Source organism: Phyllobates terribilis, unplaced genomic scaffold, assembly GCF_046119375.1.
Source record: "Phyllobates terribilis strain yellow unplaced genomic scaffold, ASM4611937v1 Scaffold_1__5_contigs__length_1240528914, whole genome shotgun sequence".
Classification (NCBI taxonomy): domain Eukaryota; kingdom Metazoa; phylum Chordata; class Amphibia; order Anura; family Dendrobatidae; genus Phyllobates; species Phyllobates terribilis.
The window spans coordinates 718343666-718356777 of NW_027362761.1; the positions used below are offsets into that span (position 1 = coordinate 718343666).

General features: G+C 46.0%; 1 protein-coding gene across 6 annotated transcripts in view; it reads right to left on the minus strand.

The window, feature by feature from the left end:
- LOC141274287 (rho guanine nucleotide exchange factor 18-like) overlaps positions 1-13112 on the minus strand; it is a 513433-nt gene that overhangs the window by 478995 nt on the left and 21326 nt on the right. The gene's annotated exons all lie outside the window — the stretch shown is intronic.

Genomic DNA, 13112 nt, shown 5'->3' on the forward strand with positions numbered 1-13112 from the left:
CTGATCGGTCAGTGTTGTACTGACAGAACGCCTTTTAAACCATGCTGTCAGCATCGTCTAACAGGCATGCCATAGATGGCTGACCCGGAGGTCATCATGTGACCTCGGGTTGCCATGGCAACGATTGACATCCCGCGATGACATTGCGGGGGCGCCGATCGAATGGGCGAGACAGCCCTCCCTCTCCCAGCCTCCTAAATGCTGCGATCGTTATTGATTGCAAGGGGGGTTAAACAGCCCAGACCGGTCCAAGCCATAACAACTGGAGCTCGGCTATCCCTTAGGCTCCTTCACACGTCCTGAAACTTCCGCTACTTTCCGCTTGGAAAAAACAGTACTGGTGAAGTCCGTGTCCGTGTGCCATCCATGTGTCAGTGTGACACCATCCATGTGGCATACGTATGTCCGTGTGTCTGCATGTACCATCCGTGTGCCATCCATGTGCCATATGTGGGCACCATCATTGTGACAAGTACTGAAGTAGAATGAAGAAGGCAAATGACAGATGTTTAGGTGTTAGATTTGCAAAGATAGAGAAAGATGACAGACAGATAGAAATATGGCAGTGAGATATATATATCAGTGGATTGCGTGTGTACTTTTCTGTACTTGCATTTATCTAATAATTAAATAAATTTAAAAAATAGCATGGGGTCTCCCTTATTTTTATTAACGAGCTGAGGGAAGGCAGACAGCTTGGGGGCTGGTGTTGTTATTCTGGGAAGGGGCCAATATCCATAAAGGTTCCCAGCCTATTAATATCAGCTCATAGCTGTCTATGTAGCCTTTACAGGTTATTAAAAAGGAGGGACCCAAAAAAAAATTACGTGGGATCCCCTTTATTTTTAATAACCAGCAAAGGCTAAACAGACAGCTGTGGGCTGATCTTAATAGGCTGGGAAGGGGCCATGGATATTGGCCCTATCCAAGACTAATAACACCAGCCATCAGTCGCCCCAGAAAATGGCGCATTTGTTAGATGCTCCAATTCTGGCGCTTAGCCTCGGCTCTTCCCGCTTGCCCTGATGCGTTGGCAAGTGGGGTAATGAGTTTGGGGTTGATGTCAGCTGCGTAATGTTCGTTGACATCAAGCCCAGAGGTTAGTAATAGAGAGGCGTCTGCCAGACACCCCCATTTCTAATCTCGTGGTCAAAAGTAATAAACACATACACTCAAAGAAAAGTCCTTTAATTGTAAAAATCACTCCCCAACCCTATTTTACCAATTTATTACCATACATAAAAATAATAATCCAAAGTGGTCCACTGTAAATCCATCCCACAGCCCACGACGGTCCCCGACTCTGCTAATCCGGATGCTGTGAGTGGTGACATCAGTATTGTTACCGCTCAGCACGGCTACTGGAATACACTGACAGTAGCGTGAGAAAGCACGATTGCCCCGCACGATTGCCATGGCTTACCCATAATTCAAAGGTCAGCAGCCCCTTCCCGACCATGACATATGGGTATGTCAAAGGTCGTGAAGGGGTTAATGAACTAACTTCTTTCAGAGAAAGCTTAAAGTACTTTTAAAAGTTGACTGCAAAGCATGTGACTTGGGTGACTAGTCCAAGGGGACTGCTCATGATTCGGTGTCATGAATCAGCGGTCAGGTTCCCTTTGATCCACATTGTACTCCAAAAATGTTTTTTTACATTCAGTATATATTTGCTACTAACCAGCCTATCCCTGTCTAGTCTCCCGAAATCTGTGGCTTTCTCATCCACCTGCTTCTTTGCCGCACTACTTCTGTTTATAATGCAATATATATACAGAGAATAAGAACCAGGACTTCTCATGGAAGAAGCTTTCATAGTTTGCCAAAAGAATTCATTTTAATTCATGGAGCCAAGGTCTGTGTCTGTAAATGTTTATATCTACAGAGCAAAGAGTTCATTCACAAGATATCTTTGGCAAGATACAATGCACTCAATAAAGCCTATTAGGAGAAAATGCCGCCTTAATTCATTTATGAAGCGACCTTCATTATTTTCTTTTATTCCTACACAGCCATGTTTACATGTCATACATGCATTGATCATTTACTATATTTTTACAAGAGGGATTTAACACACAGTGTGATTTTTTTTTTAATGTAGCAAAATTACAGCAATTCCTGGCATTTTTTATGCATTTTTTGAAAGCTGCTTTTCGCTGTTCTACAGGAATATAAAAAAAATGCATAAAAAAATATGCAAATAAAAATTAGCACCCAAAATTTTTTTTTAGTAAAGATGAAAAAATTCCTGATTATTTTTTACAAGCCTCAGGGTATCTTCACTTAAATAAACTTTAAATACTCCTCCTACTCATTTCGATTGAAAATCAACTTTGCAATTCAAACAGTGCGGTTTTCGGGGTTTTTTCTAATGAGGTTTTGAAAACTACATGTCATTTCTTTGAGGCGGATTTCTCTTTGAATTTTCTCCATGATTGACATTGGCAACTCAAAAGTCTGCAAAACATTATGTGGAAAAAAAATTGTTCTGGAAAAAAAATGCCTCAAAACTTGGTGACACAGTAGTAGAAATAAGATTTGCTCCTCTTTTTTTAAATGCGGAAGCATTTATTCTCCACACAAGAAACATATACAAACAGTAAGGCATCACCTTTACATTAGGGCTAGGCTTTGCCAGACATACAGTATACATATAATGGCTGCATTTTTGTAGCTGGTAACATTTTTTTGAAAAGACAACATTCTCTTTATAAGCAATTTATGGTGTTTCGATCCATAAACATTAAAAGGGTTGTCCGGTCCAAACTAATAAGTCTGCAGTCACTCTGATGTATGAATCCCCCCAGCATGCACATTGTGCGGTGCAGGGATTCGCCAGTTTCTGAGCCAGGACCGGCGGATACATATGCGTTATACATATTCCAGTGGGTGCAGCCTCACTCAATACACTGGTATAGAGCGAGATCGCGCCCCCACTAGTTTCGCGGTCGTCCAGTGGGAGTGGCTGACTAGAAGGCGTGGCCTCTATCCATACACTTGTACAACTCATACATACCCTCCGGTCCCAGCTCAGAAACATTATGTGCCCTGACACCCTAACACTGATACCTTTTCTTAAGAACACAGGAACACAAGTGTTAACTGAAGATTCTATTTACTTCAGCCTTTCTCACGATGTTTGCAGTTATTGATGTCACGAGACTATTGCATAGCTGCCTCGATTAATACCACTGCGAGCGCGAGCGGCACGCCAGAAGTGGCAGCACCAAAAACTTCTATATATTTATTTAATGGATCTACTTTCGTAAGTGCCAACTTTTTGCCCTCTTTTGTCTTGTCTGCTGTTATGTTGTTAATTAATTATGCCATCCAATAAATATTCTTTGCTACTGCAGAACTGAATCCAACTTAAGAGAGAGGGAGATGGCCTCGGAATTTGAAGCGCTGGTCGATCTAGTTGGGAATTTGGAGGAGGTGGCAGCAAGTCTGGGGCCAATCAGCTCCATATGCCTGAGCCCAAAGAACCACAGGCACCTGCCTTACCACCACATTGCCCCTACCAACCACTACCACAACCACTACCACCAGAAGTGCAAGGCCAGCAGTATTCTGAAGCCACACGGATCACATATTCTGAAGCCACACACTATGGCCAAATGGTCTTACCTGGCCCTGCTACCCATCTGTATACTGTGGGCCAAAGGCAGCACACTTGGCCCAGCCATAGCCAGGTTGAGCCAGCCTGAGCAGCATGATGCGATTTGCATCCCAAATAAGATGCCACTCACCCATTCAATTATGTGGGTGCATGGAAATCATCAGATTGCTGTCAGATGACATCTGAGTGCAGTCCGATTTCCACAGACTCACAGAATGGAGATTGTGTTCTCCATCTTTTGCCTTTGCCTGACAGTGTGCTTCAATTCTCTGATCGGAGAGTATTGGATCACACTAAGCTGACACTCTGATCAGAGTTTCATCCGAGTGTCATTTCCATAATCAATCCAATTCTCTTGGAAGATAGAATCTAAGGTCGTGTGAGCGATCCCGAAAAGAAAATATTTAAATGTTGAAATGCCCCCTCTAAAGATCTTTTATAACTATGGTATATGGGTATACAATACTGTATGCGAAATAAATGAAAAATAAATAATAATAAAAAAACACTGCCAATCTAAATCGTTGTTACCTGCCCTATCCCCGTCTAAAAAAAATCCCCTGTGTCCGATATACAAAAATAATTGTTACAGAAAAGGGAACAAAAATGAACATGTATTTTTGTGGTCATAAATAGTGATAAGCGAGCATACTCGCAAGTACTCGGTACTCGCCCGAGCATCTCAGTACTCGAGATGCTCTGGGCTCGCCGAGTACTTGTGAGATGCTCGGGCGGATGCTCGGGTCCCCTCCCTGCATGTTTGGTGCTCTTTAGAGAGCCAATCAACATGCAGGGATTGCCTGCCTCTCATTGTAATGCCGCAGCCATGGTGGTTGTGGCATTACAGTGATTGGCTGGCCGCACAGCGTCATCAGGTCTATATCAGACCTGGCGCCGCCATGCTCGTCACAGTCACTCTGGAATCAGACAGTGTAGGGAGAGGTGCTGCTGCTGAGATAGGGAGAGATTTGCTTGTTTCTAGTTAGTGTAGGTATACCAAACTATATTAGAGACACATATCCATCTCAACAAACAGTCCTTCTGAGGACTAATCCATCTGCAGAGATATCAGGCAGGCAGGGTGTATAGGCAAGCAGTTTATATAGTAGACTGTAGTGCATATAGCACAAGAGGCTTCATTCCAATTCTGCCTTCAGCTGCTGTTAGATATTTCTAGACAAAGGCCTCAAGGGCCAGGAATACTTTTCTTTGGATCTTAATCCTCATTATTTGCTTAAAAAGCAATCCAGAGAACACTGTTTTTCTGCGCCATTTGCTTGTTGGCACTGCAGAATACAGCCAGGTCCTTTCCATATTACAGCGCTAAAAATCCAGCTATTTAAAACTGTGTTTTCTCTGTCACACGGATCACATATACGTTTTCAGAAAATACTGCCATTTTTGGCCTCCATTAAAAATTTGTTTCAGTGTGTCAGTGAAGCAATTGACACCAGTTTGCTGTTCAAAATAGTTACCTACAGGCCAGGTATTTAAAACTGTGGTTTGTCCGTCACATGGATCACATATAAGTTCGCTCCAAATTCAGTCATTTGTAGTGAGCGTGGAAGATATTGTCCTCCATTTAAAATGGGCAAGGCACGTGGCAAGGGATGGGGAACTGGACGTGATGGAGATGGTGCATGCAGAGGCTGAGGCCAAGGCCATGGGCAAGCTGAAATTATGCCACAACAAACACCCACATCTTCTCGCCTGTCACAATTTCTAGGGGACCGCAGCACAGCACTATTGAACCCAGAGTAGTGTCAAAATGTTGTTGGTTGGATAGCGGATAATGCTTCCAGTCACTTAGCCACCACCCTGTCTTCCACACGGTCAAGTCTCAGTAGCCGTGAGTCTGGACCTCATATTCCTCACCCTGATCCTCCTTCCTCCTACCATGCCGAGTGCCCGGAGACAAATGATCCCACACTTGGACACTCTGAAGAGCTGTTCACTTTTCCATTGATAGATTCGGGCCTCTCTCCCGGTCCACTTGAAACGAGGCAAGAGGAGATCGCATGTAGCGATGCCCAAATAATTGAGCAGCCACGGTCACACGAAGGCGAAAGTGGGAAAGTGTCACAAGAGGTGGACGATGATGAGACACAATTGCCAGAAAGTCAGGAGGAGGACCAGGGTGAGGAAGTGGAAGACGAGGGGGTGGATGATATAGTAACTGACCCAACCTGGCAGGAGGACATGCAGAGCAAGGACAGCAGCACACAGGGGGAGGGAAGCAGAGTACCCCAACAGGCAGGAAGAAGCAGTGTGGTGGCCGCAGACAGAAGGCAGGCAACCTTTCCCCGTAACACCAACACGAAGGAAGTTGCCAGTAGAACTGTTAGGTCTTCCCGAGTCTGGTTGTTTTTTAAAGACTCCGCCAATAACCCCGAAAAGGCCATTTGCACCACCTGCCAGGCCAGCATCAGCAGGGGTGGCAAAACTAGCAGCCTGACCACCACCAGCATGATCAGGCACATGGGGGGAAAGCACCTGACTTTGTGGGCTGAACCCCAGGGTCCAGGAACAGTGTATGCGAGTGGCACCATTGCTTCTCCCGCTGTTGTGCATGCAAGCCAATCCCCTGTCCATGGTGCATACGAAGATGCCTACTGCCCTGCACCTGTCGTTGCACACTCTCAAGTAGCAGCATCAGGAAGCACGTCCACGTCCTTGTCCCAACGCAGCGTTCAGTTGTCCATACCGCAGTCCTTGGAACGCAAGCGCAAATACGCAGCCAACGCCCCACAGGCCACACTACTAAATTCTCACATTTCACGACTGCTTGTGCTCGAAATGTTGCCTTTTATGCTCGTGGAGACGGAAGCATTCCGCAACCTGATGGCGACGGCCGTCCCTCGGAACTCGGTCCCCAGCCGCCACTCTTTCTCCTGGTGTGCCATCCCGCATTACACAAGCACGTGTCCCAAACATTAGCCGTGCCCTCAACAACGCAGTTACCGGGAAAGTCCACCTAGCCACGGACACGTGGAGAAGTGATTGTGGGCAGGGATGGTACATCTTGCCGACGGCACACTGGGTTAACATAGTGGAAGCAGGGACCCAGTCGGACCTTGGGACGGAACATGTCCTCCCGACGCCAAGGATTGCGGGCCCTAGGTCAATCAGGGTTGCCCCCACGGTCTACAGTTCCTGCACCTCATCCTCTTCATCCTCCTCCTCCTCTTCAGCCTCCATCTCCGAAATGACCACATCAGTCACAAGCTGGAAGCACTGCCTCGGCCAAGCGACAATAGGCTGTGCTGAAGCTGATATGCTTAGGTGACAAACCACACAATGCTGAAGAGTTGTGGACAGCTCTGAAAGAGCAGGCAGATCTGTGGCTCACACCACTGAACCTACAGCCAGGCATGATCGTGTGTGACAATGGCCAGAACCTGGTGGCGGCTCTGAGGCGAGGCGAGTTCACACATGTACTATACCTGGCCCATGTGCTTAATCTTGTGGTTCAGCGGTTTCTCAAATCCTACCCGGAGCTGCCGGATCTGCTGGTTAAAGTACACCGTCTGTGTGCCCATTTAAGAAAGTCACCTACAGCTTCCGCCGCCCTTGCCGTGTTTCAGCAGCATTTATAGCTTCCGGCTCACAGACTGGTGTGTGATGTCCCCACGCGTTGGAACTCTACACTGCAGATGTTGGGAAGGATTTGTGAGCAGAAGAGGACAGTTGTTGAGTATCAGCATCAACAAGGCCGTCGCTATTCAGTTCGGATTCCACACATAAGACCTCAGGAGTGGACATGGATGTCAGACATATGTACCATCCTCCAAAACTTTGAGGACTCCACCAAGATGGTGAGTGGCGATGACGCCATAATTAGCGTCACCATCCCGCTTCTCTGTCTTCTGAAACGCTCTCTGCTCACAATCAAAGAGGATGCATTGCAGGCGGAGCACGATGAGATGGAGCAAGGAACCATACAGGGTGATTACACACAGCCCAGCCTCATCTCATCCTAACGTGTATTGGGGGACAATGAGGAAGAGGAGGAGGAGGAAGAACAGGAGCTAGTTTCATACCTGCACAGCTGTCATACCGTCTGTTCAGTGTGGATGGCCAGAGGACAGAGAGGAGGAAGAGGAGGAGGAGAGCATGGTCAGTCATCCTCTTGGTGAGGACACGGAAGTCTTGCCTGTTAGTAGTCTGGCACGCATGGCTGAGTTTATGTTACGCTGCCTTTCCGTTCTCAAAATTTTGGGTGACAGTCATTACTGGTTGGTGACACTTCTAGACCCACGCTACAAGGAGAACTTTATATCTCTTATTCCTGAGGCAGACAGGTCTACAAAAATGGGGCTGTACCAGAAGGCCCTTGTTGTGGAACTATTAAAAAAATTCCCATCTGAAAACGTTGGCAGCAGAGGTCACGCTTTGTTGGACATCCAAGGAGTACAGAAGAGAGAGACACAACTTCAATCCAGCAGAGGCAGGGGAACACTGTCAAAGTTCTGGGAGAATTTTCTCAGCCCCTCCCATCGCACAAGCCCTGAGGCGCGGGGTACTCTCACAAGGAGTGCAAAGTTTGGGAAGATGCTGAGGGAGTACCTTGCCGACTGTACCAACGTCCTCCGTGATTCCTCTGTGCCTTATAATTTTTGGGTATCCAAGCTGGATACGTGGAATGAACTGGCTCTCTATGCCTTGGAGGTCCTGGCCTGACCTGCCGCCAGTGTTTTATCAGAGCGGGTTTTTAGTGCCGCTGGTGGAATTATAACTGATAAGCGCATCCGCCTGTCAACTGAAAATGCTGACAGGTTGACTCTTTTAAAAATGAACAAGGGCTGGATTGGGCCAGACTTCTCAACACCACCGAATGTTACAGTGTAACATAAACTCAAATATAGTGTCTTTTCTTGGGAGGTGTATTCCCATGCACCTTTTCACACCCAAACATGGGTATACGATTTCTGATTTTGGCTACTTGCTCTTGTCCTCCTCCTTCTCCTCATCCTCCACTACCATATCACCAGGGTGACCATGGTCCGTGATGCAACACCCACATAATTTTTTTAAAGGGTGTTTATGATGCCTGTAAAAAAAATTTTTTATACAGTATGTTCATGTATACCCTCCAGGGGTAAATGTTTGTCAGCCCATACACTTAGTGCATGGGCATTACAAGTATAGGAGGCCCGCTCCTTTCTAATGGGAACATTTTTTTATTAGACCCTCCTCCACATCTCTTCCAAGGGGCATTGGCGTGCCTCCCAATTTTTGGCAGCCCTTGCATTCACTGCATAGGCAAACACAATGGGAGACCCACTTCCTAATAATGGGAACTTTGTTTTCAGGAGGCCTTCTGACCTCCACGTCTCCTCCAAGGGGCATTGTAGTGCCTCCATATTTTTGGCAACCCTTGCATTCACTGCACAGGCAAACATAATGGGAGACCTACTTCCTAATAATGGGAACATTGTTTTCAGGAGGCCCTCCTCTAAGTCTCTTCAAAGGGGTATTGGCGTGCATCCAAATTTTCAAAGTGGTATTGGGGTGCATCCAAATTTTGGGCAGCCCTGCCACTCACTGCATACTCTATAACAGTATAGGAGACCCAGTCTTTAGTAATGGGAACAATAAAACATAGCCGGCTGATGGCTCTCTAATAATAGTGAGGGCCGACTGCTGGCCATTTAAGAATAGTAAAGGCCGCCTGATGGCCCTATAAAAATAGGCTTTGTGACTTTCAGAGTCCCCCCTTCATAAATGAAACACAATGTGTTTGATGATATCTCACACACCACATGGCCAGATAAGGTTGTAAAATGTTAAAATTACATTTCCTGGTGAATGCATTTGTTATGGTTGGAAGCAATACAAAAGTGAAAAAACGCATCAAAAACGGTACGTGTGAACATAGCCCAAGGTGTGGAGGAGCATTTTTGTTTTTGGTTATTTATTATGCTTTATATACAAGTCATTACCCTGGAAAGGATGTTCCTTAACATATTTCCCAGGAAAATCCATTTTGGTTTCATTTTGGTATGCTTTATTGTGAGTCTGTAAAAGTGGCGTAATACCTCTGACAATGTTGTTGACAGAAGTGACCTGGGAGTCAGAAATGCTTCCAGGGGTCTTCCCCATGCTGTCCCCATGTCATTTGAGCACTGTTCCCATCGATTTGAGCAATTTTTAGGCCCTCTGCAGACCACCGGGGGGAGCCGCTTGAAAAATGCTCGAGTTTCCCATAGACTTACATTGGGCTCGTTGCTCGGGTCGAGCACCCGAGTATTCCAATGTGCTCGACCCGAGCATCGAGCACCCGAGTATTTTAGTGCTCGCTCATCACTAGTCATAAATAAATTTGAATAAAAATAAAAAAGAGAGTGTAAAAATATGAGAACATAAAAATTATCCCCCATGTATCATGAAAGAAAAGATGCAAAAACTATTTGAATACCCAAACTAAAAAACTTTTTACAGCTCTTAAACCGCATATATGAAAAAAAATCCAAAAATGTGTGTGGTCAGTAATGGTCCTGTCCTTAAACGGTTAAGAGCTATAATATGTTATTTTCAAACTCCTTCCTCGCATAAAAGTCTGCACACCTAACAGTAAATCTTCTTGCGCTACTAGATACATATATCTAATGTTTCTGTAATATCCTTTCTGCAATACCAATTACACATGCATTAACTAATACTGACTACTTGAATCAAGCCCTTACCCGCTGTAAGATATTTATGATGAAATGTGCGATATCTGGACAACCTAAATGTTATATAAAGTGTACAGCAACCTGACATGTCATTTCATAATGACGCATACTCGCTGTTCCATCCACAAGCTGATGAGAAACAGTACCAGCTCAGCACGAATACAGGCTAGTACATTCCCTAGGGATCAGGGAAGACAGTAGTGAAAGGGATTAGTGCGCTCCATGTGATCTCACTGTACTGTCATGTAGGATAGAACTCAGAAAATTCACATTTATTTTACAAACATAATATAGGAAACTATAGTCAATAGCTTTTATTTAATTTCTCATGCTATACTAGTCATTTGGCATTAACAGAAGGTTAAATGGCTGTCTCGTTTGAAAGATTTTTCACCTATAACCTCAGGGTTCCAACCCCAAGCCCCAAACTGAGCTCTAACTCACGCTTCCATTTTCCAGCACTGTCTCTCAGCACTGCTTCAGTCTTTATTGATTAGCTGCAGCAGTGACGACATGCCAACAGTGCTGCAATCAATCACTGAGCTCAGTGGCCAGTTCTCTCTACATTGGCCGGCACCCTGAGCTACAACCCCTGGCAAAAATTATGGAATCACCGGGCTCAGAGGATGTTCATTCAGTTGTTTAATGTTGTGGGTAATTTTTTTCAGACCAAGCAGAGGGAAAAAATTATGGAATCACCCTGTAAATTTTCATTTCCAAAACTAATACTTGCATCAAATTAGATCTGCTTGTTAGTCGGCATCTAAAAAGGAGTGATCACATCTTGGAGAGCTGTTGCACCAAGTGGACTGACATGAATTATGGCTCCAACACGAGAGATGTCAATTGAAACAAAGGAGAGGATTATCAAACTGTTAAAAGAAGGTAAATCATCACCCAATGTTGCAAAAGATGTTGGTTGTTGACAGTCAGCTGTGTCTAAAATCTGGACCAAATACAAACAATATGGGAAGGTGTAACGGGTCTGGGAGGTGGAACCTCTGTGAAACTATACAAGGGGGCAGTCCTTGTAAGGAAGCGGGTGGCTCCCAGGGAAGACGGGCAGGTAGTCACGGCAAGTGACAGGGACAGTCTCTGGGTAGAGGGGCAGATAGTCACGGCAAGTGACAGGGACAGTCTCTGGGTAAAGGACGGGTACTCACGGCAAGTGACAGGGACAGTCTCTGGGTAGAAGGACAGCAGGCAAGTGGCTGGTGAGCGCTCCCAGGTGAGCGGGCGAGAGTCTCTGGACAGGCAGGTGGTCACGGCAAGTGACGGCAGAGCCTCCAGGTAGGCTAGCAGACAGGTAGCAGGTGAGCGCTCCCAGGTGAGCAGGCAAGAGTCTCTGGACAGGCAGGTGGTCACGGCAAGTGACGGCGGAGCCTCCAGGTAGGCTAGCAGGCAGGTAGCAGATGAGCGCTCCCAGGTGAGCGGGCAGGCTGGTCCATAGACAGACTGACAGGTGTCGGAAAGCAGACCGTCGGACCGCAGGCTTGCAAGCAGGTAAACGGATATCAGGCAGGTATCAAGCAGGAATCTGGCAGGTAACTGGCAGGTAACAGGCAGGAATCCGGCAGGTGACTGGCAGGTAACAAGCAGGAATCTGGCAGGTGACTGGCTGGTAACTGGTAACAGGACCTGAGGGCTGAAGCAGAGTGAAGGCTTTGCAACAACATTGCTCGGGCACCTCCATTTTGGAGGAGGTGCCTTAAATATGGGAGGTCCTCCGGCAATTGGCCGGGGACTCCTTAGGACGGCGTGCGCGGTCCCTTTAAGAGAGGGGGAGCGCGCGCGTGCGTGCCCTAAGCACACTGCCGGGGAAGGAGCGCGTGCCGGAAGCAGCGGGGAGAGAAGCGCTGGAGGACGCCGCGCCAGGAGCGGGGAGGTGAGAGGGACGGCATCTCTGCCTAGTACGGGGCAGAGACGCCGATGCTACAGAAGGTTGTTAAAGGCAAAAATACTGGTAGACCAAGGAAGACATCAAAGCGTCAAGACTGGAAACTTAACGCAATATGTCTCCAAAACAGGAAATGCGCAACAAAACAAATGAGGAACGAATGGGAGGAAACTGGAGTCAATGTTTGTGACCCAACTGTAAGAAACTTTCTAAAGGAAATGGGATTTACACGCAGAAAAGCTAAACATAAGCCATCATTAACACCTAAACAGAAAAAATCTAGGTTACAATGGGCTAAGGAAAAGCAATCATGGACTGCGGATGACTGGATGAAAGTCATATTCAGTGATGAATCGCCAATCTGCATTGGGCAAGGTGATGATGCTGGAACTTTTGTTTGGTGCTGTTCCAATGAGATTTATAAAGATGACTGCATGAAGAGAACATGCAAATTTCCACAGTCATTGATGATATGGGGCTGCATATCAGGTAAAGGCACTGGGGAGATGGCTGTCATTACATCTTCAATAAATGCCCAAGTTTACATTGATATTTTGGACGGTTTTCTTATCCCATCAATTGAAAGGATGTTTGGGGATGATGACATCATTTTTCAAGATGATAATGCATCCTGCCATAGAGCAAAAACTGTGAAAACATTCCTTGAAAGAAGACACATAAGGTAAATGTCATGGCCTGCAAATAGTCCGGATCTCAATCCAATTGAAAATCTTTGGTGGAAGTTGAAGAAACTGGTCCATGACAAGGCTCCAACCTGCAAAGCTGATCTGGCAACAGCAATCAGAGAAAGTTGGAGCCAGATTGATGAAGAGTACTGTTTGTCACTCATTAAGTCCATGCCTTAGAGACTTAAAGCCAGAGGTGGTGCAACAAAATACTAGTGATGTATTGGAGTGTT